Source organism: Myotis brandtii, unplaced genomic scaffold (genome assembly GCF_000412655.1).
Source record: "Myotis brandtii unplaced genomic scaffold, ASM41265v1 scaffold847, whole genome shotgun sequence".
NCBI classification, from domain to species: domain Eukaryota; kingdom Metazoa; phylum Chordata; class Mammalia; order Chiroptera; family Vespertilionidae; genus Myotis; species Myotis brandtii.
The window spans coordinates 1,168,377-1,175,645 of NW_005371441.1; the positions used below are offsets into that span (position 1 = coordinate 1,168,377).

General features: G+C 42.4%; 1 long non-coding RNA gene across 1 annotated transcript in view; it reads left to right on the forward strand.

Moving 5' to 3' along the window:
* The window catches only part of LOC106724496, a 14,841-nt gene extending 11,373 nt beyond the window's left edge, over window positions 1–3,468 (forward strand). The window contains exons 2-3 of the long non-coding RNA XR_001360309.1: window positions 1,084–1,160; window positions 3,430–3,468. This is a non-coding gene — a long non-coding RNA (uncharacterized LOC106724496). The remainder of the gene's footprint in view (window positions 1–1,083; window positions 1,161–3,429) is intronic.
* The last annotated feature ends 3,801 nt before the right edge of the window (window positions 3,469–7,269 follow it).

The window sequence follows — 7,269 nt, forward strand, 5'->3', positions numbered from 1 at the left end:
CGGCACCGGTGGTGGGGCTGTCACTCGAGCCCCCCCGCTGCTTGTTGGGGTTCGGCGGGCGAGGGGCGTGCACTGAGGGTCGGGGGTGTTCGCTAGGCCTCCAGGAGACGGAGGGAACTCCACCCTGGCCCCTCGCGTCTTCTCATCTTCCTCCTCCACGACCGACCTCGCTGCAAGCGCTCCCCTCTCCTCCCTCCCCCGCCCTCCGTTTTTTCCTCCGGAGGGAGATGCCGCGGTCTGATACCGGCCCCGGGAGGGAGGGGAGGACGGGAGTACTGTCAGTGCGGATGCGGGAGAAATTCCCGGGGCGGCTGTCCAGCGGAGAGCTCCGTGGGGGGCGGAGGAGGAGCTCACCGGGGGGTGCTGTTCCGGGGGGACGGTTGTTTCGGGAGCCTTTGGAGATCCCGGGGTCTCTAGAGACCGTTGTGTGCGTGGAATGTTCTGACTTCTTTGAGGACCACCCTGTGCTTTGAAAGCCTTGTGTGGAAGTGTTCTCTGTGTCATTCGCTGTAGTTGTTGTATTCCTTCCTCTGATGGTCACTGCAGGGTGGGACGAGTGCTGGGTCACTTTCTCTTTTTAAATAGAGTGTTGCCTTGGCTCCGTGGTTGAGCGTCGACCTATGAACCTGGAGGTCAGGGATCGATCCCGTGTTCGCAGCACAGGCCCCGGTGGTGGGCTTGATCCCCAGTGTGGGGCGTGCAGGAAGCGGCCCATCATGATTCGCTCTCTCCCTCTTCCTTCCTCTCTGAAATAAATAAAAATATTTTGTTTTCAAAAAAGAGAGAAGTAAAAAGTTAACCTTAAAAAACACACACACAAGAAATACAGTGTCGCCGTCTGGTCGGGAGATCTGGATGGAGGACTCTCACTCTAGTTAGAATTTATTTCACTCTCTTTGCCACTAACTTTGCAAATAATCATATCCTGATATGTGGTATTTTTAATTGTCATAGGTTATTTAGCTTATTATGTATTTGTCATGTTTCCTAAGTCAATGTGTAACCTCTGGGACTTTTAAAAAAATATATATCTGAATTCACTCAAAGAACTTAATATTCATTTCTTTTTTTCATAAATTCCAGTTAAATGTACATTATATGCTTGGATTTGTGCTGGGAATACCAGGATGAGTGAGAGAAATAACACTATCTGGCACATGGTTGGTACTTAATATTAGCCATTTGACGTTTATTTATTTATTTTATTTATTTATTTTTTTATGCTCATATATTATTATTAGCTACAACTGTGCCAGGCTCCATTTTAAGAGCTTCTCATGTTTTATTTTTTTCCAACTTACATGCACTATTATTAAAACTCACTTTTCAGGCAAGAAACAGGCAGGTTAAATGCATCTAAGATCACACTGACAGTTAAATGGCAGAGACTCAGGATTTGAACATTCTGGCTCCTGAGAATACATGATTCACAGTAACTGCCCTCTGAAATAATTCCAATATTACCATACTAGATCCCCACCCAATTTTCTGAAAGCAAATAGTGACCCACTTATTATTCTCATAGCACCCAGTTTTATGTGCAGAATAACATATATCCCCGCCACTAGAACTGTTAGGTGGCATGTTCACTCTTAATGGAGTTGTACTAGAACTACCTGCTTACTGTTAATCTACAGGTTACTAGAGCAATCACAGCTCCACAAACTTTAAAACTACACCCCTAAGCCTGTTAATATTAGTAATTTACTTATGAGACCAGTGTTTCTGATCTTTTCCCCTCCAAGACCTAGCAATTATCATTTTATGTGCCTCAGGCATGAAACAGCTCTGGCCACCGACACAGGCATCAAGCTAGGATGAACTAAGGACTGTACATCTGCTTTGCCCTGGACTGATATAAGAGCAACACCACCAATCAGGTGTCTCCTTGCCCACCATTTGACGTTTAAAAAAATGTTTTCATTGATCCCTAGAGGGAGAGGAAGGGAGAGGGAGAGGGAGAGATAGAAACATCAGTGGGAGAGAAACATGGATTGGCTGCCTCCTGCACATCCTACTGGGGATGGAGCCAGCAACCCTGACATGTGCCCTGACCATGTGCACTGACGGGGAATTGAAACAGCAACCTCCTGGTTTATGGGTGGACCCTCAACCACTGGGCCACACCAGCTGGGTAGCCATTTGACTTTTTAAAAAAACAGTATTTAAACTTGGAAATTGTGGCCTTAGTGTTTAGTAATGGAGAATGTTTAGATTTTAAAACTCTGCCAAGCATTGTCAGTATTCACTTTATGGAAGAATATTTGATTGAAAGTGGACATTCACATGCTTAGGCAGTATTAAGTGTGATTTAAGTTCCCCATGCACATAAGCTCAATATATTGTACATGTTTTTGTAAAATTTCTTAAAATGATCTGCTTGCTATTGCAGCATATATACCTGAAACATTCTATACACAAATTGTGTTTAAGTAATTTTCCACTGGTAAGTTATCTTAGTAGACACTTGGCTGTGGCAGAAATTTGTAATCAATCGGGCTTTTAATGTCTCTTCTTTTTGGGCCACATTTGCAGTAAGCCAAGACTACTAGTAGATCTTTTCCCAGTGGTTTTATAATCACTTTAATGTATTGCATTGCTATTCTTAGTTGAAATTTCTGAAGATGCTTTTCTATCAGCAAATTTGGTAAGAAATAGTTGATATACATGTTGATGTTACAAATATTTAGTTTTATATTAGGTCTGTGGTAAGAGAAAATTAGAGTACTGTAATAGCTTAGCCTTTTTGTGACACTTGTGTAACTTTAGTTTCAGCTTCTTGCTGAAGTAATTCTAGCTAATGGATTTTATTTTTTCATATAAGTTTGTTATAAAAGTAATAGTTGCTCATGCAAAAATTTCAAATCAAATAAAAGTTGAAAATGTCTCCCTTTTTCCTGGTTATTCCACTGTTGTGTATTCTAATTAAATTTTTAGAAAAAGACTAAAATGTGACTATATTAATAGAAAGTGAAAAGGGATCGGCAAACTGGAAGAGGAAGCAAATTACAGTGTTGATTTTTTTTTTTAAGAAATGAAGTTTATTGCCAGCACTGGTTTGGCTTAGTGGATAGAGCGTCGGCCTGCGGACTGGGGGGTCCCGGGTTCGATTCTGGTCAAGGGCATATACCTTGGTTGCGGGCACATCCCCAGTGGGGGGTGTGCAGGAGGCAGCTGATCGATGTTTCTCTCTCATCGATGTTTCTAGCTCTCTGTTCCTCTCCCTTCCTCTGTGAAAAAGCAATAACATATATATTAAAAAAAAGAAATGAAGTTTATGATTGGTTTTGTCTTAATATGATAATTGAAAATACTGAATTTTTCTTTATAAGATGTACTAGAAACATGATTGTGTATGAGTTCATAGTTGACATACAACTAATAAGTTATCTTATTTTTTTAAAAATATATTTTATGAATTTTTTACAGAGAGGAAGGGAGAGGGATAGAGAGTTAGAAACATGGATGAGAGACAAACATCGATCAGCTGCCTCCGGCACACCCCCTACTGGGGATGTGCCCGCAACCAATCGATCAGCTGCCTCCGGCACACCACCTACTGGGGATGTGCCCGCAACCAAGGTACATGCCCTTGACTGGAATCGAACCTGGGACCCTTCTGTCCGCAGGGCAACGCTCTATCCCCTGAACCAAACCGGTCAGGACACTAATAGGTTATTTTAGACTGTAATGGTATATCTCATCATTTATGTTGTGATGACAGCTGCTCTTAAATAACTTAGAACAGTGGTCTAGACTAGAACCTAAGCATGCTTCACAATCTCCTGGTCACTGGAGAGCTCATTAAAAACCAATTAAGGCAGATTGCTGAGGCGCTCAAGAATTTGTACAGTTGACCCTTGAACAACACGGGTTTGAACTGAATGGGTCGACTTATAAATGGATTTTTTTTCCAGCAAATATACAAGCAGCCCTTCGTATCCCTGATTTGGCATTTTCAGATCCCTGATTGAAAGCAGTATTTCCCATCCTGGTTGTGAATCCGAGGATGGAGGGCTGACTGTGTGCATTATTTTCCGTCATTTTATATAAGGCACTCAATTAAGCAAAACGTCCGCGGATTTTGGTATCTGAAGGGGTTTCTGGAATTAATCCCCTGACGACACTGAGGGACAACTTTAGTTACATTTTGGGGGAATCAAAAGTTATATACAGATTTCAGGGGTGGGGGTGGGGTAGGGGGTGGTATCAGTGCGCCTAACCGCCACGCTCTTGTAGAGTTAACTGTATTTCTAACGAGTTCCTAAGTAATGCTGCTGCTGCTCAGGGACTGACCACATTTTGAGACTCTCTGGCGTGGAGAATTTGTGTGTAGAGAATTGAAAATTACAAGGTTAAACTCTGCCAGTGTTTGAGTTGAATCAAAGTTTTATACTTGAATAAAATAAAATTTTAAAAAAGTCCATAGCAATCCTGCCCAATTGAGTTCTCTGTCATGACTTTCTTTTCTGTTCAGTACTGTAGCCACTAGCTACATGTGGCATTGAGTATTTGAAATGCGGTCAGTACAACTGAAGAACTGGATTTTTGTGTTATTTAACAAATAGTCACATGTTAATGGTTACCATACTAGACAGTGCGAGGCTGTAGAAATGAAAAATATAGTTATTTTATAATTATGGGCTAAAAATGTGCTCATGAAACAAATCGATGTAAAACAGCTGTAAGCGTGTTTAATCTAGAGAATGTGACAATTTAATGTTTATGTTAGAGTTTGTTTTCTATTTTTATGGGGATAATTTCAAGCTATGGTAAAAATGAGGAAAAGAGAAGGGGGCAGGACTAGGGGGAGGTTGAGAGAGAGGTGGTCTCCTAAAGCAGGTCTCCAAGCCAGAATGTTTGTGGAAGGTTAACTTTTTTTTCCCCCCCTGGGCTGACATGTAGAGCAGTGAATCACTTGGGCAGAGACTTTTCAGCGTCCCCACTGAAGACCAAGGACATCCTCTGTTAGGGATTATATTAATGAAGGTATGTGTGGGGAGTAGGAAAACCCAAGAAAAGGTGCTGGAACCGCAGGTAGGCACAGCTGACTCCAACCAGGTGTTACTAAGCCCTTACAGCTGAGAGATTGCCTGCAGAGGACCCAGGGGAATGACAGCCCCTGCCCTCTCCTTTTACCCTGGCAATTGCTTGCCAATCGTGTTGTTTGTAGACATACGTACTTATGACTTTTATCACACTCATCATCTCCATCTCACCCCAAGCTTCTTAAGCCCCCAACATATAACTTCCATAGAGCCTAGCATTCTCCCAAGGGTTTGGAAACATTTTACCCAAGTTTGCTTTAGTGTCTCATTGTGAACAGTGTTAAGTCCAACACACCTGCATAACGGTGACCAGCTTGCAAGAGCTAGCTAGAGCTTGGTCCCTTAGTTTTACGTCCAAATTAGTCTGTCCATCACATAAATGCTCTAGGGGTGAACTTAAAGTTGTCAAGCCTGCTCTTAACCGCAGTCCCATTAAGGTCTGATTATTAAACCCAGGCTTCTCAGAACAGTCACAGCCCTACTTGTTTTGCATTTCTGTTTTAGAAGTCACATATCTTTGTACAAAGACAACATTTCTAGGGTCCTTTTATTTCACAAAACTCCTTTCACATCCATTGCTTCTTGATTGATTGCATTTGCGTTGCTGAGTCATCCATTGGAGCATCTACCATGTGCCAGGAATACACTCCAGACAGAAATCAGGGAAGGGAGTATCAGAAGTGTTTGCAAGGGCTAGAAGGTTGCAATTTAAAATAAGGTAATCAGGGTAGGTGATGTTTGTTAAGAAATTGTTGACACTTGAGCACTTAAGTAGTTTTGGACACATAATTCCTGGTAGAGAACAGTTGTCATAGAGGCCCTGGGGCAGGAACAACTAGGGTAGTATTTCCTGGAGCACCAAGGTAACCTTGCAAGAGAAAAGCAAGTAGAGAGGGTACCGCTGAGGGTAGAGAGAAAGTGTAGATGGAGTCTGAGTATCCCTGAGACCTATCAAAGGCCCAGGTGGGCCATTTCAGGAACTTTAAGCTTTTACTTTGAGACTTGGGAGTTCCTGTAGGTTTTAAGCTGAGAACAGTGAGAGTTGATTTTCAACCTAAAACACATACTCAGACTGCAATCTATAAAACAGACTAAAATAAAATGAAGGTGGTGGTCAGGGGCCAGGAGTACAAGCCAAGAGATCAAATTGGACACACCTGCAATCAATAACCCAGAACTTGCATTCTTTGTCTCCAAGGGGAGACAAAGAATGATTAACTTGAATACATGTTGAAAAATAGAGCCAACTGAATTTCCCGTTAGGTTAGAAAGTCAAGGGTCACTCAAATGTTTTAAGCCCAAACTAGAAAACAGTTAAGTACTTTACATATTCTCATTTACTCTCTCTCCCAACTCTGAGTGAAAGACAGTAACACTACCCCCCCCCCCCCCCCCCCCCCCCACTCCACACACACAAAGACACCCAAAGGTGAGGCTCATAGTAGCACACCTCAGAGCCCTTGTTTTTCTCTTATAAGCCCCCAAAGCTTAAGCAAAGACCAGCCTGGAGCAGTTCACCCTTCCTTCTCCCTGCAGCTCTGCAGCCCTTGCCCTCCAGCTCCCAGGAAAATTCGATGGGAAGGTTAACTCTTAACTAACAGACTTCAAATGCTGTACTAGCCACTTAAAACAATACTAACAATTGTTCTTTTACCTAAAAAATTTCAATCCACTGCTCTAACACGTCAGTTATTTCTACTTTATTTCCTTTACATCCTGATTGTGTCATTTTGTGCATATACTGTAATGTATTGGATATTGTCATTCAATCAACTGTTTGACTGTCTTACTGTATGCCAGGCACTAGGGATGCAGCAGTGAACAAATCAAACATCCATTCTCTCTCATAGTTTACTTCTAATGGAGCAGACAAGTAAAATATATGTCACATGAAAAGTGATAAAGGGAAGGAGAATAGGGAGTGTGGGATATTAGGCTTGCAGTTGTAGGGGAGGAGGCCTCACTACAGTGTCATTTGAGCAAAGATTTGGTGGAGGGGAAGAAATTCAAGCCATGCACATAGAGCTGGGAGCTGAGCATTCCAGACAGAGAAAATAGCAAGTGCTAGATTTGGATTTGGGGTGTGGGAGAAAGATTGGAGTCAAGGATATGAAACCAAGGTTTCAGGCCTGGGCAACTTAGAGTGATTAGTCATTTTCTGAGTTGGAAATAATAAATAAGTGGGCAGCAGGGTGTGTGTGTGTGTGTGTGTGTAGGCGGG